The sequence below is a fragment of the Hipposideros armiger genome, unplaced genomic scaffold, assembly GCF_001890085.2.
Source record: "Hipposideros armiger isolate ML-2016 unplaced genomic scaffold, ASM189008v1 scaffold_53, whole genome shotgun sequence".
NCBI classification, from domain to species: Eukaryota; Metazoa; Chordata; class Mammalia; order Chiroptera; family Hipposideridae; genus Hipposideros; species Hipposideros armiger.
Genome location: NW_017731403.1, coordinates 3,578,345 through 3,601,503, shown reverse-complemented (window position 1 = coordinate 3,601,503; position 23,159 = coordinate 3,578,345). Strand labels below are relative to the sequence as shown.

The 23,159-nt window shown below is 38.1% G+C and overlaps 1 protein-coding gene across 2 annotated transcripts in view; it reads right to left on the bottom strand.

Annotated features, from left to right (window-relative positions):
* The window catches only part of RHOH (ras homolog family member H), a 44,263-nt gene extending 21,506 nt beyond the window's left edge, over positions 1-22,757 (bottom strand). Inside the window, exons 1-2 of one of the 2 annotated variants that reach the window (XM_019640840.1) lie at positions 22,161-22,757; positions 12,934-13,020 (exon numbers count right to left, since the gene is read on the bottom strand). The gene's annotated coding sequence lies outside the window, so the exon portion shown is untranslated. Of the gene's footprint in view, positions 1-12,933; positions 13,021-16,208; positions 17,404-22,160 lie in introns of those variants that run through there. The other variant, XM_019640838.1, reaches the window with a different exon arrangement.
* Positions 22,758-23,159: the final 402 nt, after the last annotated feature.

The following is a 23,159-nucleotide window of genomic DNA, read 5'->3' as shown; positions in this document are numbered from 1 at the left end:
GGACTTTTAGATGTCTTTGAAATTTTTATTATAAAACAACTTAAAAAAAAAATCAACAGCCTCACTTCCCCAAAGCACCATTTTCCTGTTGTGGTAAGTTCTCAATGCTTATAAAAACAGTTTGTCTATATAAGAGTAATTATGTATCAGATATTTCCTGCACATCTACTTTTTCTAATTTGTTCTTCAAACAGGTGCGTTTTGTTTTTCTCTAACCAATGGCTATGGAATATACTTACGCTAAAAACTTATTTGCTTATCTAAAATTCAAACATCTAACTGGCATTCTGTTTTGTTTTTTATTTTTTGTTTTTTTTGTTGTTGTTGTTGTTAGATCTGGCAGCCCTAGACAAGGGTTTAAAAAACCCTAATCAGGAGTCAGGTTATCTGGGTTTAGTTTTATCTCTGCCACTGGCCTTGGAACCAGCAGCAAGCTACTCACCTTCTTTGGGTGTGCTTTTCATCATCCATAAAACAAGAGTGTTGCATTCCAGCTCAAAGTGCTCTGAAATGTGGATACTACTCTTATTCCAAACTCTCAGCTGGAGATACCTTTCAAACAAGTACACCTAAGTGACCTCCTCTCTTCAAGGGAATGTTAAAAGGGACAGTCAGTAAAGCAACGGCACATGGTTCCCAAAACATCATCAGACTGATAAGCCAAGCCATCCACAGCACCATTTACTGAGTGTCTGTGGGGTACCAGACCCTGAAGCAGGCACTTTCTCACATGATCACATTTTAGCCTCACAACAATCCCACATGGTAGAGAAGAGTATCCCCATTTTACAAATGTTATGACTGAGGCCCAGAGAAATTCAATAACTAGTCCTTGGTTAACTTGAAAGCCCTGAACTTTACACTGCACCTCCCAGCTTCTAATCCCTTCATGCAGAGGGCATCAGGAACTGGAAGGCAGAACAGAGCTAATGGACAACTGGAAGTCAGGCCTTCTGATTTTTTCTCTTGTCAGTGAATCCCCATGATGCTGGGTATGTTTGTGTTAAAAATACAAATACAGTGGGTTTTAGGACTGCAGAGAAAACAGAACTTCCAACTATGTATTGGCTTTTATTTTACCTAATGATATCTATTGATTTTATCTATCATTAAACCAGCTTTTATTAATTGCTTACTCGATGCACAACGCTTACATAGGCATTGTGAAAGATTCCCTGCTCTCCTGGAATTTAGCCTATTGTAGAGACAAAATACAGATGCTTGAGTCAGATGACTAACAAGTAAAGACATTAGGTACATCTAATTACTTAATTAGATACACCAAAGAATCAAACAGACCAAAAGCACAATAGGGGTTTTTTTTCCAATCACATTTGACATTCAATGTTATTTTATATTAGTTTCAGGTGTATAGCGTAGTGGTTAGACATTTATATAATTTATGCCCAATAAGTCTATTACCCATCTGGCATCAAACACAGTTATTTTATTTTATTTTTTTTAAAGATTTTTATTGGGGAATTGGGGGGATGGGAACAGTGCTGGGGAATTGGTGGAAGTGGAACAGACAAGTTGCTGTCATTTTGTTCTTCAGTCTAGTTGTGGAGAACGTTGCTTCACTGGCCCAAGTTGGCACCATCATTGCGCTCTTCCCAGGAGAGTCAGATCAGTTGCTGGCTTCTGGACAGCCACTCACGGCAACTTGAGGGCCGCTCACTGCTGGCTATACACAGTAGCCCATGGCAACCCACTACCACAGGGGCTGCAGCCTACGCTGTCACCAGCGACTCACAGGCAGCCCAGCTCCAGGTTGAGCTGTTGTTCAGCATCTTAGCTGTGGAGGGCAGTGTCACTGGCCCTCATATGTGGGATCCGAACCGGGGCCCTCTGGCATCCCAAGCCAGTTCTTAACCATCGCGCCACTTGGCCGGCCCCATACACAGTTATTATGTATAGAATATTATTGATGATATTCCCTATGCTTTACATCTCCATGACTATTTTGTAACTGCCAATTTGCACCTTTTTTTTTATTAGTTTCAGGTACACAAAACAACACAGTATTAGATATTTATATATCTCACAAAGTGATAACCCCAATAGTCTATTACCCATCTAACACTGTACATAGTTTTTACAATATTATTGACTATATTCCCTTTGCTGTACTTTACATGCCCCGTGACTATGTTTTTTTTTATAGTTGACATTCAATATTATTTTATATTAGTTTCAGGTGTGCATTAGACATTTATATAATTTATGAAGTGATCCCCCAATAAATCTAGTACCCATCTGACTCTATACTTTTTACAATACTATTGACTATATTGCCCCATACTGTAATTTACATCCCCATGACTATTTTGTTCTACCAATTTGTACTTTGTAATCTCTTCACCTTTCTCACCCAGCCCACCAACCCCCCCTTCCGGCAGTTTGTTCACTGTATCTATGAGTCTGTTTCCGTTTTGTTTGTTCATTTATTTTGTTCTTTAGATTCCACATATAAGTGAGATCATATGGCATTCTTTCTCAGCCTGACTTATTTCGTTTAGGGTAATACCCTCTAGGTCCATCCATGTTGTTGCAAATGGCAAGATTGCATTCTTTTTTATGGCAGAGTAATATTCCACTGTATATATGTATCACTTCTTTATCCAATCGTCTATTGATGGGCATTTAGGTTGCTTCCATATCTTGGCTATTGTAAATAGCACTGCAGTGAACACAGGGGTGCACATACCTTTTTGAATTAGTGTTTTCAATTTCTTTGGATAAATACCCAGGGGTGGAATTGCTGGATCATAAGGTAGTTCTATTTTTAATTTTTTGAGGAACCTCTGTACTATTTTCCACAGTGGCTGCACCAATTTGCAATCCCACCAACAGTGCATGAGGATTCCCTTTTTTCCACATCCTCACCAACAATTGTTTGTTGATTTATTGATGATAGCCATTCTGAAAGGTGTGAAGTGATATCTCATTGTGGTTTTCATTTGCATTTCTCTGACGATTAGTGACATTGAGCATCTTTTCAAATGTCTATAGGTCATCTGTATGTCCTCTTTGGAGAAATGTCTCTTCAGGTCCTCTGCCCATTTGTTAATTGAATTGTTCTTTTTTTGGTGTTGAGTTGAATGAATTTTTTATAAATTTTGGACATTAACCCCTTATCAGATGTATCATTGGCGAATATTTCTCCCATTCAGTAGGATATCTTTTTGTTTTGTGATGGTTTTCTTTGTTGTGCAAAAACTTTTTAGTTTTATACAGTCTCATTCATTTATGTTTTTTCTTTGATTTCCCTTTCCCAAGGAGCTATATCAATAAAAATATTACTAAGGGTGACGTATGAGAGTTTACTTCCTATATTTTCTTTTACGAGTTTTATGGTTTCGGGTCTTACATTTAAGTCTTTAATCCATTGTGAGTTTATTCTCTTTTTTTAAGATTTTATTGGGGAATTGGGGGAGAGAAACAGTGTTGGGGAATTGGGGAAGGGGAACAGTTGTGGAGGACACAGCAAGCTCAGCTCCAAGTCCAGTCGCACCACTCAGTTCAAGGTGCTGTGTTCAACTAGTTGTGGGTGGGCATATCCACCATCCCATGCGGGAGTCAAACCAGCAGCTTCGTTGTTAAGAGCACACGCTCCATCCAATGAGCCATCCGAGCAGTAGCTCAGCTCAAGGTGCCAAGTTCAGTCTTTAGTTGCAGGTGGGCATAGCCCACCATCTTGAACAGGCAACCTTGTTAGGAGCATATGCTCTCACCAGTTGAGCCATCCTGCCACCTGTTGGCAGCTTAGAGGCAGCTCATCTAGGGGGCAACTCACTGGCCCATGTGGGAATTGAACTGGCGACCCTGTTGCTCAGAGCTCGCACTCTTGAGCAAGTTCTTAATCAACTGAGCCACTCTGCTGGCCCCACGAGTTTATTCTTTTATATGGCATAAGAAGGTGGTCCAGTTTCAGTTTTTGTATGTATCTGTCCAGTTCTTCCAGCACCATTTATTGAATAGATTGTCTTAATGACATTGTATATTCTTGCTTCTTTTGTCCATTAAATGCCCATTTAGGCATGGGTTTATTTCTAGGCTCTGTATTCTGTTCCATTGATCTATGTGTCTGTTTTTATGCAAATACCATGCTGTTATGATTGCTATAGCCGTGTAGTATAGTTTGATATCTGGTAGCATGATACTTCCAGTTTTTTTCTTCTTTCTCAAGATTGCCGTGTCTTTTCAGGGGTTTTTATGGTTCTATATGAATTTTAGGATTGTTTGTTCTGGTTCTGTGAAAAATGCCATTGGTATTTTGATAGGGGTTGCACTGAAACTATAGATTTGTTTGGGGTAGTATGGACATTTTAACTATATTATCCTTCTTATCCATAAGCATGGTATATACTTCCATTTATTGTATCTTCTTTAATTTCTCTCTTCAATGTCTTACAATTTCTGAGTACAGGTCTTTTACTTCCTTGGTTAAATTTATTCCTAGGTAATTTTTTATGCAATTGTAAATGGGATTGTTTTCTTAATTTCTCTTTCTGATAGTTTGTTATTAGTGTATCAAAATGCAACTGATTTCTTAATATTAATTTTGTATCCTGCTACTTTATTACATTCATTTATCAGTTCTAATAGTTTTTTGGTGGATTCTTTAGGGTTTGCTATATATAGTATCATGTCATCTGCAAATAATGACTGTTTTGCTTCTTCCTTTTCAATTTAGATGCCTTTTATTTCTTTTTCTTGTTTGATTGCTGTGGCTAAAACTTCCAGTACTATGTTGAAAAAAGTGGTGAACAGCTTTGTCTTATTCCTGATCTTAAGGAATATGCTTTTAGCTTTTCCCCATTGAGTATGTTATCTGTGGATTTGTCATATATGGCCTTTATTATGTTGAGATATGTTCCCTCTATGCCCACTTTGCTGACAGTTTTTATTATAAATGGGTGCTGTATTCTGTGAAACACTTTTTCTGCATCTATCGATATAATCATATGATTTTTATTTTTCATTTTGTTTATGTGGTGTATCACGTTAATTGATTTGCAGATATTGAACCAAACTTGCATACCAAGAATAAACCCCCACTTGATCGTTGTGTATGATGTTTTTAATGTTTGCCAATATTTTGTTGAGGATTTTACATCTATGCTCATCAGGGATATTGCCGTGAGCGACCATCCAGTGGCCGGCGACTGATCTGCCTCAGCCGGGAAGAGCCCAATGATAACACCAACATGGGCCAGTGAAGCAACGTCCTCCACAACTAGACTGAAGAACAAAAGGACAGCAACTTGTCTGTTCCCCTTCCCCGATTCCCCAACGCTGTTCCCCTTCCCCAATTCCCCAATGAAATCTTAAAAAAAAAATTATATAATGTAAACTTTAAAACATATACAAAAAGTAGAGATAATGCATACATGTATAATCCATTTGTTCATCATCCAGCATCAACAATTATCAACTCATACTTAATCTTGTTTTAACTCCTTCCATTCAATTCCCTACCTTCTTCCCAACTCCTTATTATGTTGATGAAAATCCCATACATTGTAGCATTTAATCTATAAATATTTCAATATGTATCTCTAAAATACAAAGGCTGTCCTTTTTCAACATAGCCTCAAAGCTAAAATTATAATTTATGGTGTAAAATAGAGAAAATTTCCATTTTTATGTAACTATAATCTTTTCCCTAGTGGTTTTTTCTTTTGTTGTTATTCTTAGAAAAACTTTCCATACTTAACAATTTTATAAAAATTCACTTATTTTGTTCTAGGACTTTAGTACACTGCCATTGAAGAAAGTTTTGAAAATACAAATAAATTAAAAAAAAACAGTTGAAGCTCATAACTCATACATATCACTCTTAATATTATAATGTAGAATATATTCTGAAAATATTTTAAAATTTATTAAAATTATATAAAATTAAATCGTATTATTTTGTAACTTGATCTTAATTTATTGTAAATGTCATTACAAATCAATAAATGTTGACTGACATTATTTTCTAAAGGTGTATAATATTCTGTTGTAAAACTATACAATAATTTATTTTACTCAATGCCTTAATGTTAGATATTTAGATTAAGTGAAATATTTTCCCAATATAAGTAATTAATTAAATGAATATGGAATCCCTATAGCATGCCAGACACTATATTTAACACTGAAAATACAAAGGTGAGAACACACACACACACACACACACACACACACACACACACACAGGATAATTCTTAAAAGGGGTCAAAGGCTATGAATATTATAAGGCTATGCATTCATACTTGTAATTTTTCTGAAAAGAGGTCTTCCTAAAACTGTCTGAAATAATTCAAAATGATAATCTAGAGAAGAGCATATTAAATGATGAGAATAAGGGATCACTCAACTTTTTTTTCTGACTGGCTGGTGATACTGTTTATAAATTGTACTTTGGCTAATATTTCATAGAAAAAGAAAAAACTTGATAATAATTTTAAAGATTCTGATAAAGACTAAAAAACTGAAGGTAACTGAATTTATTTTGTTACTTATCCTGCATTTTACCCTAGTAATTAGTTTGTTACAGTTCTAGTATTTAAGAATTGTTAAGCACTCTCAAAATTGTCAAAGAAACAAAAAGTAATTATAATTGGTAACTAAACTAATGAGCTACATACCTGTTGTGAAATAAAACCAGTCACGGCCAACTATATAAAGGAAGAAGCAATAACATTTAAATTCCAAATAGTGTGAATGAATGTAGGAAACTTTAAAAAGTCTGATCATTTCAGACCTTTAAAGAAAAGACTGGTAAATTGGAGGAAACTTTGTAACAATATACCTTCATAAGATGGTTTGATCACAAGTTAAAAAAAAGTGAACATGATCTTCAGTTGAAAACACTGTTGATTTTTTTTCAAGAGCACAATTGTACAATCTAGTTTTTAAGCTGGAAAACCACAAGAGTCTAGCCCCTATTGGAAGAGAAACTTATTTTTCCTTCCATATACTCGTATGTGTGTTGGGTCTTTCCTGGATGACATGTCAAATGGGTAGCCCTCGGGGAAATCCAAAACTACTGGTTTGGTTTTTGAACTTTTGATCCAATAGAACTCCTCTGCTGCCATGCAAAACCTGTCCATGTATATTTTCATGGCTATAGAATTTAACAGAAATATTGTCACAACCTACATTTTGGAATTGCTTTGCTTGAGATGTAGAAGATGAAAAGAAAGAAAAGATAGCTATAGGATTCAGAAAAGATACCATAGTTGTCCTTTATTAACCAAGTGATCCTTTTAAGCATCAGCTGTATTTCTATTACATTAGGAAGCAATGTTTACTTGAAGCTTCTTTCTATAGATTTTACACATTTTGGAGAGAAAGTACTAGACGATGGCATTATTAATACATAAAATCTTAACTACTTATAAATAAAATGTACACAGGTATATTTAAGTTAAATGGCATATGCCACACTTGCTACAGTGTACATGTATTACTATTATATTTTTAAAGTCAAGATTATTACAGATATTTCTCTAATATTACCAGGTATTCTGTGTGTAGGAACATAGTGACAATATTTTAGCAGATGTAGGAAATTGTGGTACTGTCAACATGTAAGGTTTCTCTGCCGTTTCCCCTCCTATTTCCTGTATCTACGTCCAACACCTCTTTCTACTTCCTTATAACAACCCGAGGCAGAAAGAGACTATCAATATAAACTTCAGCAAGTTAATACCCAGAGACAATGAAGCATTGGAGCATGAGGAAACTCAGGTTTTATACAAAAAAATATATACATGTATATTGAATGGGATTTCTAGACCTTTTAAGGGCTTTTGTAGTTGATGGCAGTAGTTTTACACCATTTAAATTTGAATCAAAATATATGGGCTTTCCTTTTCTTTATTAGAAAGAATAATCACAGGCATTCTTAAACTTCTCAATCATGGTTGAGATTATTTTCAGCTCACAACTGGAACAAATACAGGCAGAATTCTTGTGGCATTTGAGAAAAAGGTTCATGATGAGATATGCGTATCTGGAAGTGCTCACAAAAGTGATAGCTGGAACAACAACGGGGAAAGCAAAGGAAAAGCAGGGATCCTGCCCAAAAGAAAGGATCCTGTGAAAGAAAGGAAAAGCATCTAGGAAGAGATACGTGCCAATCAGTTCCCTGAATCAGCAACTAGGTCACTCGGAGAATGACAAAGCCTGCAGAACCTTTCTCCAGGAGACAAGAGAGGTAAAGCGTTTGCTAGTACTGGTCTTTGGTATACATGGAATAGTTCTGCTTGTGGGCTGTAACTGAGGATTCTGTGATGCATTGAATGTATTAAATTAAAACACATTGAATACATTGAAAAATGCATCAGATACATTAAACTGAAATTGGCAGGAGACCTAGTCATGGGTGTACAATAATTAAAATGGTTGTAGAAGTTGAGGTGCACTAAATACTTGAATATACTCGTATTTGTTATAGATCTTTCCTTTACTCCTGCAAAGGGAGATTTATAATTCTTATATTATGCCAGACCAAGAGAAGCCTGAACCACATTTCACAATTTATTTAGCCAATTGCACATACTTTTTCTCTGAAGGGTTGAAGATGGGGTACATTTCCCCTCCCATCCTGTATTTCTCCACTCTATGACAGTGACATGATAACATGGCCTTATCAATTTCAACAGAGTTGGCTACTTTAAACAGCTGAGTTTGGGATAAAACATACTGTGCCTGAGCCCCTATCACAGTCCAAGTGAAGAGGAGATTAACAAGGCATGAGCTTTTAGCAGAAAAACCCAGTTCCCCAAATTGCAAGTCAGGTACCCACTAACGGAAGATGGCTAACTGGGCTTCCGTGGCCTAAAGGCTACACAGGAAAAGGACTATCTCCAAAGCATCAGGGCCTAACAGATGTTCAGCTGCAGAAAGGAAAACCTACATTTTTACGCTCAGAAACAAGCGTATTACATACAAAAGCAGTTTGGCTGGTATCCAGGACTCGATGAGGGGTGTCAGTTAACCCCACACCACTTACTACACTCTGGAGTTGGCCAGATCGGTATTTTACAGCCTGTATTTTTTGTGCCATCCAGAGACTAGATGACAGTAAATAAGACATTAAACTAGAATCTTGAGAGATGGCTTTCCCAAATGGGAACTGACCCTGGTCTCACATAAGAGAATTAAGAATTAAGGACTTAAAATATTAGTCACATATGCTGTCAAAAGAACCAGCTTTAGCCCCACATGTTTACTCAACTGAAGGATCCAGTGCTATAAAACTACACACACATCTGCCATTCTGTACTCATGTTAGCCATCAACTGAAGAGTCAGCATTTCTCTTTAGCAGCTAAATCCTATGCCAACAATAACCAGGACTTTCTCAACCTCTGCAAGGCTTCCTCCGCTGGATTGACAGCCTCTGAAGTACGAGTTATTAATATGAGGCTTCAGGACTACTGGGAGTCCATGGATGGGTTTTAGAGGATCCCTAAATCTCCCAAAATTACATGGCCAATGTACATGTTCCTATATATGGGAGGTCTTCAGTTCTCATCAAATTCTCAAAGGAATTTGTGACCAAAAAAAAAAGTGATTAGGAAAAATTGCCGTAAGGGTAAGCTGATCAGTCTGTGAACCTGTTAAGTTGGGAACAGGACAATCAGCAGGTGCCTGTGGAAGGAGATCTGATTTCAGGGGTCAGACCCTCGCCCATCTAACAAACCCTGAGTTGCACCCCCAGTGCTAAGAAGGGCTGTTGATTTATCCTTGTTTTATCATGTCATGTCCCAAGACACTAATGACCCTGGTGACAGGGAATGTGAAAACGTTTTTAAAGTAAAAGAATCATCTTCCGTGTAAAGTTGGAAGAACCCATGATATTAAAGGCTATTTGAGAGCTTATTACCATCACTAAATTCTTCCAAAGCCAAGCGAAGTCAATAATGTCAGTACCATGGCTTCTGCTACGGTGATGTCGTTTACTTTCGGTATGTTTATTTTGTGACATATTGTTGTTATGGCATATGTCTAATTGTTACTGCTATTTTGAATGCTAAAGTTCTATATTTAAAGTACTACATTTCATAAAAAATTAGATCTTCTTTCCTACTTTAACATAATGTTATCATACACTAAGGCCCAAAATGTTTTCTGGATGAAGCACCTCATATTCTACTCAAGTTTTTTTCTTAATTACTAAGAAAAAGTGGTTTGAAATAAAATGTTTCTGGGCTCTGGGTTCTCCCTATGATCATTTCTCTCTATCCATTTGTAGTTCCCCCATTCACAGCTACCTTCAGTTGGTCCAAATTTAACTGTTTAACTGTGGAAGGGAATTTTGAGGTACAAATAATATTTCTTTAAGGAGTATCATAAGTATAAGTACAGCCTCCTGTTTTTAGTTTGTGTCTACAAATTTAACATATTTAACTTGTCCCTTTTGGGCTTTCTCTGTTGTCACACCCCGTTTATATTATAAGCCCTTACATCCTTAACCTCAAGGTGAAAGCCTCATCCCCAACACACACACACACACACACACACACACACACACTTACACAAATATACATTCCCTGGGCCAAGCCAAACTACTACCTTCAAAGCTTCTCGAAGTATGATCTGCAGACCACTTGTATCAGAATCTTTATGGGATGGGAAGACTTGTTAACAGCACATATTCCTGCCAACCCCCAGACCAACTGGATCAGAATGCATGGAGGTGGAACCTTGTGAACTGCATTTGTTAACATATTCCCCATCCACCCAGATGACGCCTAAACTCACTAAAATTTGAGAACCCATGATTGAGAAGAGCCATTTCCTCTCTGATTTGAACCCTATTGTTTTTTATTCTAAGTGGAACCATTTTCACAACCATCTTGCTCATTCATGTCTGAGATCAGCATCTTCCTGTATTTTCCTAGGAAATGTTCTCTCCTCTATCTCTGGCCTTTGTTGGTAGCTCTTCTGTGGGCTATTTCTAAGCCTCTGCAATCTAGGTTAACAAGTCCTCAGTACCCAGCCAGTCACTTCTTCCTTGTTCCTGCACTGGCCTAAAGAAACCCCCATAGCACCCACCACCCCAGGCTGACTTGATCCAAACTCCCTTCACAACACCCTGCCCAGGGATTCACAGAACACATCTGCCTGTCAAAGGCAAGCCTCTACCTGGTCCATAAAGCTGCTCATAGCCTTCCCCTTAAATGTAAAACTTCTTAAGGTCCCCTATATACAGGCTTTCTCCACATTTTTTAAACTACACATATCACTACTATAAAAAATGAAGTAAAACCAAAATTGTATTTTACCATTCTAAAACATCAAATGCTTTCATTTTTTATCTTCACATTTAATACTCATTCATAACAAAACCACAATGTTAAGTGAAATTTTTAACCCTGATTTCCTAATTTAACACCATGTCAAATATATTTACATAACTACCATAACTATGACCTTTAATAACTACAAAATATTCCATGGAATTAATGCTGCCAGAATCACTATTGCTTGCATAGGTTATTCTAAGATTTTGCTGTTATAAATGATAATACGGTGAATGTATTCGTGCATGTTATTTTCTCCTTCTTTGAATTATTTATTTAGAATAAATTCCCAGAGAGACTTAATGGATCAAAGTATATGAGTATTTTAATGGCTCTTGACACATATTGCCAAATTGCCATATTTTACAGTTTCTTGGTAATATGCTGGTAAATGTTTAACAGGCTTTCTTCCAAAAGAAAATATGAAGGGCCAATTTCCATGGTGTAAATACTCCTACCATGGCCAGTTTCAAGCTACCAACATTGCATCACTGAATGCAACGTTGGAAAAAGATGCATACCATTACATAATATTTCTATCCTACAGATGAATTGGAGTAAATAACTTCAAGAGCATAGATAATAGTAAAATGTAGTAAATAATTAGAAAGTAATGAGTTTTGAGTATTTCTTACCTTTATTTTTAATATAACTTATTACTGTGAGTTATATAATTTAATTTTAATAAATGTGTTTAAAAACTGGCTTTCAAGCTTTCTGGAAATTTTATAATCAGCTATTGCAAGCAAATATAGGCAGGTTCTCACATACCACAGATTATTCGATACTTTGCAAGCACATGTCTTTTTTTTTTTTTATTGAAGCCATTGAAAATTCACCTCATTCCCAACTGTGTCACAAACAATAACCATGCTTTTAGGTTAGCAGATTATGCAAACGCATAATGACTATATAATACAAATAATAGAGCAGAAGGTCTATCTGGGTCAATTAATTTTGTCTACCCTCCTCCAATTTGGGCAATACACCCTTCATGCATTCATCTTACTAGCATTTTTCCATGGAGTCACTTATAGAAACTACTTGATCATTTATTTACTCAAGCAATGACTGAATGGATAAGTACAGTTCTCATGGCAAATGTGATGAGAATTATACTATAGATTACTTAACTACACTCTTTCTTTTTTTTTTCTTTTCTACGAAATGGGGAAGAGGTCACCGCTGACTTCGGTTTTACAAGAAACTAAGTGTAGAGATAAGAAAGCTACCACTAATGCTCTAAGAAGAAATTGAGCATTCCGCAATGCTTGAAATTTTCTTCTGAAGGTAATTCATTAGTATTCTGCTTTACTGGAAAAACGAAATGGGAGATTTGGCACTTTCTCCACTGAAATCAAATTCCTTTGGGCTCTCCCTCAGTAATAATGAAAAGCCTCTATTTGTATATTTCACTTCAGAATTTTTAAAGTGGCACCCTACATATGTGTGTTAAAATGTAAATATGGTTGACAAAAACTCTAAACATGCTCACACCTTGACTCAGTCATCCCACTCCCAGGAATTCTCCTACGAAATAAGTTCAAAACAAAGGAAAATACTTTTGTGTGACCATATTAATCACAATAGAGGAAAGGCCATTTTCCCTCAGCGCTTACTCAACTTACCATCTCGGTGCTCTGGGGCCTGGTAGTAGAGTTCTGGATTTAATAACTTTCAAATGCTTACTTGTAGAACAATTGCTTCCAAGTCACCTAGGGGTAAAGGATTTATATTTATTATCACATGGATTCCTGGACCTCACTTCAGGGCTGGGATGTGATACATGAAAACGGCTAGTTTTTCAAAGCTCCCAGTGGTTTTAACGTCCAGCCAACTTTAAGAACTACCATTCTGGACCAGAACCAGACAAATCAAATTGTCTCTGAACAACTGTCCACATCCAGGGGACAGAATGACATCTTCTTATGCAAATTGTCAAGAAGTTGCTCAGGGCCTTTAAACAGCTGCTAGAGTCAAATGACAAAAGAGCTAGGAGGAGCCTTTGTTTCTGGCACCCCTATTTGACCTTCCCATCTCTCCCTGCCCATCCCAGCACCCAGTCGTGCCACTGTGCCTTCCAACATGCTCTGCTTTGGCACCCATCCTAACTTGTGTCCACCCCTTTCCACACACAAAGCCTAAACTTTCCTCCCTTATATTATCAGTAGGGCTCTAGAAGAAACCCAGTGTTACTACTTGACCAAAGTAATCTGCATGTATAATTGAGAACCCCCTGCATAATGAACATAAAAGCCATATTTGCATTTTTTTAAAGGGGATTTACTAACCCCAAAGAATCTCTAATCTGGACAGTGGAACCAGAAAGCAAGATGCTTTCTAATCTTGGCTTTCATTCAGACCCAAGCATCTGGAACCCAAATAAGCACTTTGGGTACTCATTGTCAAAATGGTCCCAACTCCTGAATAGAAATGGATTTTTTGCTGTGCCTTGCTAAGCACTAAAATTAAAATATAATAAAATTAAATATTTAATTTAAGCTGGCTATGGAAGAAGAGTCACCCTCTCTGCCTTTATTTCCAAGCACCGCTGTAATTCCACCCAAAGCATTCAGACAGCATCAGCCACCAGTGCCCAAAATAACATGGCAGTCACTCAGAGAGTGACTTATAAGTCTGATAATCTGATATGGAAAGGCTTAAAGTATCAATTTCTAAATGTTTTCTCTTTGTCACATGCACTATTACTATAAAACATCCAACCATGTACCAATTCCATAGTTGGTGCTCAGAAAATACAATGGCCAAGCCTCTGTCCGTCAGCCCCATTTACTATACAGATATCTCATTCAATGGCCAGGGTCCATATCATTCGAGTGTCCCCAGCCAAGTCCTTAATAAGAATCATAAAATGAGAGTTTATTTTATGCCAGGCACTAGGCTAAATGTTTTATATATTTTTATTTCATTTTATCCCTACAACAATTCTCTGAAGTATTTTCAGTTATTATTGAACTTAACAGATTTTTTTTTTAATCTGAAAATTGAAGAAGTTAAGTAACGTGTCTGATATTCCCACAACTCAGAAGCAATAACTCCAGGCTGCAACACAAGGCAACCTGGTGCCAAAGTCTGAGTTCTTATTCACCATTCTATAATTCTGTTATTATGTGGACACTGATATTTCATGGCGCTGCAAATCATTAGGAAAAGAACAGCAGCAAATCCATAATACCTCATTCAGACATGCAAAGGCAGTAACACATATTTCATGGAATTTTTGAACTGGCTTTTGAAGAATAGAGACTTGCTTGTAATCAGTCAACCAACTCATTCTCCCACTTTAATACTGAATGATTTAAGGGCCTCCTTAAAATGTAGTAACCAGAAATGGCGATCTTACAGGTACCGCACACCACACAACCTTTTCTCTACATAAATGGTGTACTAAGGGAAGATACATATAAGGGAAGATACTAAGGGTAGAACAAGTGGAGGACACAGATATATAGATGCATAAAGCAGCCCCAAGGATAAGAAGCAAACATCTCCAGGCTCTCTCTCTCACGCAGAATTCTATTGGAGCTGTGAACGCTGAGAAAAAGGAACCTAACGGCATGGGAAGACTAGAAAACTACTGAATGAAGTCTATTCTCCTCAGCAGCCTCACAAGGTCCTCCATATCCTGTCAACACCTTAATTTTCCAAGCTTATTTCCTACCAATGTGTAAAACAGAACTTCCTTCTTTTCTTGGGCCAGTCTCCTCAACTAGGCTAGTCATCTCCAAGTCAGTCTCACCTGTGCCCTTGCCCACACAATCTTCCCAGTGTGGATAAACCTTCTACTTCTACTCAAATTGTGTGTCTTCCCAAGACCCATGTCTTCCAGACTATTCCAGCTTACCCTCAAATCCTCTTCTTGGAACTCCTATAACTTTTACAGCCTATAGCACCCCATTTATCATTTAATTCCCATCTTGCACTGCTTCCTGAATTTTACCTCTTTCCACGACTACTAGATAATAAGGTCCTTCAAATATAATAAACATAAAGAATTCTTTATACTTCTCTTACGTCCTCCACAGCATCAGCTCAGAATTAATAAGTGATTGTTGACTACTTGTTGCTTACTTGAATATTTCAATGGCAGCTTTAATTTAGTAAAGCACCTAAAACTAGTGATTTCCCAAACTTTATTTAGGTATAGCCCAGGCAATTGACTGGTTCCTCATAGCATGTCTCCAAGTCAAATCACTTCAAAAACGAAATTTAATTTAATTTAAAATTATATACTTATACATGATATACCACTTTTAAAAAGAGGACTTCAGCATTGGCAATAGGTAAAACAAGCTAAGAATTTCAGATCTGAATCTACATCATTTCTATTTTGGTTCTGTTTCTTTTTGGAATTAAAAAAAAAATTTAACTCATATTTGTACAATTTAGGGGGTCTTTAGATATACTTCATCAAGCACAGGGTGATATATAAGCTACTCATTTAAAAAAATTTTCAATTACAGTTGGCATACAACATTATATTAGTTTCAGATGTACAATATAGTGATTAGACATTTATATACCTTACTAAGTGATCACCCCAATAAATCTAGTACCCATCTGACACCATATTAAACTACCCAAATATTTGAGCTCAGTTTTAGTCAGTAACAAGCATATCAATTCTCTAGGAAAATATCTGGAAAACCAAAAGCAAACTATTATAACATTTAATGCTTCAAAAACTATATGCATCTTGTTAGGACTCGGGGTGGGTAGCTGGATATCAGAACAACAACCCTTTCTCCCACAGTGCGGTTCCATACTTTACAACAGGTAGAACAGGGTAATTACTATGTTTAGCCTAGAGTAAAAGCTAAATAAAATTAGAAAGATTTCTTTTGATACCAAAGGAATATTTTTAAAGAAGCAAAAGTCTTACCTGTTGTAGAAGGCCAAAGACGTTTCTTGACACCAAAATGACGGACTCCGGAAGTCAAAGTTGTTCGGTACAGGTTAGTAAAAGCAAAAGCAGGCGAGCCCTTTCTTTCACTGTTATGATTTCCTTCTAAGATCAATCTTTCCTTCCTCTCTAAGAATATAACTGGTTCACATCGGAAGAGCTCAAAATGTAAAAGTTGAGCTGGTAGAGATTCCAGTCTAAGATGGTTGGGCTGAATGTGTGTGGTGACTGAGGCAGCAGGAACCATCCAAATGTGACAAAAGAGGTTAGCAAGTTCCTGTGCATAAGTCAGTTTCCTGTAGCTGGCTTCTCCAAAGAAGGGGTTTCATTTGTGTGGGTTTAAGGGTGTGTGTGTGAGGGGCCGGCTGAGTGGCGCATTGGTTAAGGGCGTGTGTGTGTGTGTGTGTGTGTGTGTGTGTGTGTGTGTGTACACGCACGTGCATTTCTCTCCATGACAATATGAAAACTTCCCCCCGATAAGAGGCAGAATAAGAACTTTGCTGCATGGCTGGATTTGTGTTTAATATAACGACCCTCCAGGGACCATTTTCCCTCCCCCATGCCTTCATGTCCCACCAGCAAATCACATATATAAAACTGAGGAAAGCAAGAGTGAAAAACCAAGATGACCCCTTATGGAAGTGAAATCAAGCAGAGCAGAAAAAAGCAGACTAGTCTTGGTTAATTTAAGCCTCGGAAAAAGCACCTTAAAACTTGATGAACAAGGAGGTGGGCAGTTTGGCTTGCTTTGCTTTATTAATAACTACAAAATAATCATTTGGAAAAAACAGACTCAGCCATAGCAAGAGCGCAAGCAGCTCTGCCAGGCATTTACCCTTTTATGGACCAGCACCTGCGCTGTGAGGGATGTGACTATGAGCTGTTTTCAGGTTCCTCAGAGTTTCATTACTTGCCTCCAAACACAAATTTACTTGTTTTGTCCTCCAGGGCAATCCAGGTGTAGAGACCATCTGCATTTAGGTTATGGCTAAATTGTCTAAACCAACAAATTTAACTTTCATGATGTGGTCACAATGCCCTGTGCCTAAAATCCCTGAATAATCATAAAGGCTACTGCCCAGCATGAAATCTTGGTCAAAGTACGTTCATGCCATAAGGATAAAGGCAACTCCAAGTCAACAAACATTTATAGAGCCCCTAATATGTGCAAGGTCCAGTGCTGGGTGCTGGGGTAGGGTGGGCAGGGTGGGGTAGGGTGGGGACACAGAGATGAGCGAGATGGAACATCTCATTCATAATGGTCAAAATCAAGTGAAGGAGAAAGACATGGACATAGAGGAGATGCTGTGAGTCAGGATCTTTTTAAGCTCTCACACAAAGAATCCTGGGACACAGGAGTCAGGTAAAAGCCAAGTGTATGCAGCCATTTTGCCAGTTCAAATAGCCACTGAACGTTGACATGGATTCTATCATAATCATCCAAGGAGCCTTGGCTGGCTTCCAGGAGGCCCCACAGACCAGTATGCATCATTCACGGGCCATCCTTGTCATTGCAGACTCATATGTGCCTCATACTGTGCACTGAAAAGCTCAAAGACCAAGACAGACATATTCCCTGCCCTCATAGCACCTATGTCCCAGTGTGCAGGAAACAAACAAAAACATTCAAATAAATGCAATAATTATAAATTATAATCACTATTACAAAGGAATCGGAAAAGAAGCTGAGCTGGAGAGCAAGACAATATCTACATCCTGGAGGTGGTCAAGAAGGGCCTTATTTGAGCAATTGACATTATTTGAGTAATTGACATTTAAGCTGAGACCTAAAGCCATGACTCTCACCCCTGGCTAAAAATTAAAATCATCTGAGAAGCTTTTAAAAGTACCAGTACTAAGACCTCACTCCACCCCCAAAGATTCTAGTTTAATTTATCTAGGTTGGGGCCTCGGCATCAATATAAACTCATTCTAATCATTCTAATGTAGTCACTACTACTCTAATAATGAGAAAGAGGAGCCTGAGGAGAGTAGGTGGAATGACATTCCAAACAGAGGCAACAGTAGGTGCAAAGGCCCTGAGGTGGGAAAATGCGTGGCATGTTTAAAGGAGTGAAAAGGACTAATGTGTCTGGTGTGTAGTGGTGGCAGGAATAAACAGTGCAAGATAAATATTCTCAGAGATAGACACACAATTACTAAGCCCATAAGAGACGCTTACATGAGCCCAACTGTCAATTTGTTAATGCTCAGTAAGAACTCAATCTGTCAGGGGAGATACTTGAGCCCTCTGACAAGCACATTAACTTCTAGAATATTATCCATGGAAAACCAGAATACCATCATGATATTATTAGGTAAGCAGAACATATGGCTGGTGGATACTTTACTTACCTCTGATTTGGGTTATTACAAGATTTAGGGCAGCTAATAAAAATACACATACTATATGAAGATAAAACAAAAGTTTTGAAAAGAAATGAAAGGGCCGGCCGAGTGGCTCAGTTGATTAATAGCTTGCTCAAGAGTGCAAGCAAGCTCTGAACAACAGTGTCACCAGTTCGATTCCTGTCCCAAGCTGAGCAGCCACTGAGCTGCCAGCAAGCAGCAGGATGGCTCAGCTAAAAAAAAAAAAAAAAGAAAGAAAAAGAAAGAAATGAAAATATAAGGCCAAAAGAAATGAAGACAAAAATTAAGCTAAAACCAGGAGTGAGGTTGATACAGAAAAATGTATGCGATGTGGTTCTAAGCTTTTAAGCTACCAGTATGAAGCGGCAAACACTACCACATAGAAAGTTGAGTGCCCATTGGATAAAAATAAGTTTATTGCACAGGATGGTCTTTCTGGTAGGATGTGCTGAAGAATTAATACACTATGTGCTGGGCAGCAACTGGACTTGGAGCTGAGCTTGCAGCCTCCACAACTAAGATTGAAGGACAACTTGACTTGGAGCTGATGGGTCCTGGAAAAACACGATGTTCCCCTTCCCCAATTCTTCAACACTGTTCCCATCCCCAATTCCCCAATAAAATCTTAAAAAACAAAAAAAAAATACACTATATGCTATCTCGGGACGCTGTTTTGATGTACCAATTTAATGCCGAAATGAAGACCAAATTCAGATATGCTTCAGACAATTCAAGATAAAAGAGTTTTTTCATCGGAGCTTCTAAAAGATTTGGGAGGACAAAGAATTGAAAATTGGGTGTACTTCCAGCTAGAGATCCAGTGGTTTTCTCAGTGTCCCAGTATCCCTTGAGAAAGCAGAGGAGTTGGGCAAGGACAGCATTCCCCCACCTCCAATAGAAGGTGAGACGAGACTCTGCCCTCTGGGAAACTAAGTGATAGGAACCACAAGCATGGTTTATACATTCAGGGCCTCAAGCCTTATACATTTTCTCCACAAAAGGGCCTACATACTCCAGGGTCAGGATAGATGAGGTGTGTCTCCAGGCCCAAGCACTCCCACCTCATCCAAGATGGTCCTGGGAAAGGCATTACCATGCCTGGTTGCAAGACTTCCCTTTCCCTCTTGGCTCCTTGCCTGACCAACCTTTCTCTTCTGATGGATTTGCTCTTGCTGTGGATGTAATTATAGTTTTCAGTGTTCGCATACAGTCAGGCTTTGTGTTTCCTCCTGCTCTTGAGGATGAGAAACAGTTTTTCTTACTATCTCTTACACACTTCTAATCGTTACATATAATTTATTCTCAGAGGGGATTTTCTTGGTGGGGGGTCGGAGGGGGTTGGGGAGAGTTAGCTTTTTAACTTTCTTCCCTTCATGGAAATCTCTCTTTTTGCTCTTCCATTTCGCTCTCTCTCTCTCTCTCTCTCCCTTCCTTTTCCCGCATCATCCTCATTCTTTTAACAGACAGGATTAGTGTAAAAGAAAGGAGAAAATGACTTCAAATACACGTATATATATTACACGCTTACAGACACACATACACAAACCCAAATATCTTGGTGTGTCACTTCTGATGCTGTATAATACAGCCTTGGGACAGAGGTGGGGGGAAATCCTGGAGAACTCAGTGTGGCGGGAAGGAAGAAAAGCTTAGGTGCGGAGTTCCTGGTAGGAACCAGACCCTTGTTATAAGCCATATCCCAGGAAACATTCCATAACAGCACCTTCCCCACTACAAGCTGGGATCAGCTGCCCTACCACGAGCTCCCACAGCCCCTTATGTTAACACTGCCACAGCGCTCACCAAACAGCCTTGTAACGTCCAGTGGAGAGGCCATCGAAGCCCAGGGCCTGGCCTTGCTCACTGGTGCATCTCAGACACTACATGTCACTCAAGAACCATTTGTTGAATGGTTCTCTCATCTAATCTTCACAATAGCCCTATGTCGTAAACATTTTTAAGTATATTTTATAGCCAACAAGACAGCTGATTTCATATAATTAATGAAATTCTATGGCCCACAAAAAGCAAAACAAAGATTCACCCTCTTTATCTATCCTGGATCTTCACACCACTATCTCCCCAAATTGAGAGCTGGGCCACTGTGGAGACAGGGGGTAGCCCGAGCCCCAAGGCCACAGTTCATTTCTGTCTCCTGAGAGCTCCTCCTCTGAGATTCCCAGGCAAACACAATCCGATAAAGTGAAAGACTTTCTTTCTCAAAAACACCTTCATTTGAAATGTCCTCTGATATGGAAGAAAAATAATTTATTTTCTCTGTAACACTCTCCTGAGAACAATGATCTCTTTTATTGAGGATTTTTAAATAATATGACAACTGCCTGTGTACCCTGAACTCACGCATAAGTGGTATCCTTGCTCATGACAAAGATTCCCTGCCCTTTATACCAGAAAGACCACTTAAAGACAATGGTAACTGTAATGAATAGTAAATCTTGGAACACTTGCCATATCAATTATTTAGTAAATTATTTCTACCCCGGATTAGTAAGAGGCCTCCTTTCTTACAGTCAGCTTATTAACTGAAATGATTTCGATTTAGTGGGTAGCTTCTAATGTTTACATAGACTCTCAGACCCTCATTTGTTATATGCCACCTAATAAAATAAAATATTTCAGTGGGTTCCGAAGATGGAAAATATGTACTAAAACCTTGTCTGAAGGCTTTGAGTTTCAAACCCAGGGCATTAGTCATAGTGTAATTATTCTTACCCAGCTCCCCACTAAGTGATGAACTGTATTAAACCAAAACATGCATTCCTTGTGATTGAGAGATTTCACGATGGGGATTATAAAATGTTAGCTCTTGGTAAGCCAAAGAGCTTAATTCTGATGTATAATACATCAGTGTAAAAATACATCCATATCAAATGCCTTTTAAAATTCTAAACATTAAAATAGCTTAGAAATGCCACAGGCTAGAAATCACATGAACGATTTCCTCCGTTTGCATTTTAATTCATTATAAACAACAGCGTCCCTAACCAGATGAGACTATCATTTCAAACATCTTGTAGCTGGCCTTTTTATAGCCATAACCATAAAAACATCACTTCCCCACTGTTACTCTCAATATCAATTTTCTCTTTAACTGTTTTAACATAACACAACACATTGCTTTTTGTTTCAGTGAATATTAGGTTCTCAGGATTCTCAACTGCCGTTTGTATCCTGGTTTGTTTGCCCTCTGTAACTATGTTCATCTAGCAAACATTTACATCCTGGTTCATTTTATTACAGAGCTATAATTCATAACAATGCAGGGTCTTGTTGCAGAAGATAGTAGCACCCAAAGTAATCATTCAAGCTGTGGCTCTAAAATTAAGGTACAACCTTTCTTTCTCTGTCAAAGCAAAGCTAATGTAATCAAAAAGCAATTCCCCTTGGTAGTTGGTGCACTTTTCCATTGCAGACATTAGTCAAAGCACTGCTAGAACATTTTCACAACATCCTTCAGGCAGTTTAATAAGCTATCGGTATCACTGCATTCTAGTCACAACTTGTTTTTGACACAAAATATAATCTAGGTTGGTTACCCACCTTATTCGCTGCGTGTAGCTCCCAAGGGCTGTCTCCCCAAATCAGATCCACCCGAAAAGGGCAAATATTTGCTATTATTGAAGAAAGTTAGAAGAATGGCCCTCAGGCTCTGAGAGCAAATCCAGAAGAGGAGTTTGAAGGAAGGGCAATATCTTTGGGTCCCATTCACGAACTCTCAGGGGACTCCTGTAAAGCACACAGTATTCGTTCTGATACAGAAATTCTGGTTAGTTTAAAAAAGAAGAAGGAGAAGGCCATCGCTGCTGCTTCTCGCGTTCACATTTTACACGTTGCCTTGATAGGGATCTTTGGTTTGGGCACAAACATCATCGGGTAACTGCAACTCAGCACACCTGCTCAGAGTGGGGGTTGCAAACATTTCAGTTACACGGCAAGGCCAAGTGAGTGTTAACTTGCCATTTATTCAAAGTAACAGATTTCCCACACAGTTCCAGGGGGAACAGACTGAAGCTTGTACCCAAAGGCAATCTGAAATTTGGGAGAAAGCGTACATTTGGATTCAGACACAGCAAAATTCAAATCCCAGCTCCACTTATCAGCAAGGATGAGGCCCTGATCTTCCCATCTGGGAACATGGATATAATAATATCTACCTTGGAAGGGTTTTGTAAAAAAAGTAGCATAGTCTTTGGCATATAGGAGACACTGGAGACATGGTGGCTATTATTAGCCACTCCTGCTTTGTACTTTCACCTTCGGGCATTTTTTCCCTCCATCCCAACTTTGAATAATTACTTGAATTTGAATAATTACTTGAATAATTACTTGAATTACTCTTTGAATAATTACTTGAATTTCAGAATTTGAGAAGCTTTGCCAGGGCCCAAATTTTGGTTTAATGAAGTTATACAAGCTTACACATCATGCATGGCATTCTAATGTTATGTGTTTATTGTCTCAACAGCTTAAAAGGGTCGAGAAATTTTTTAATCAACTTATTAATGCTACTTTATTTTTTATGCATAATCTGAGTAATTA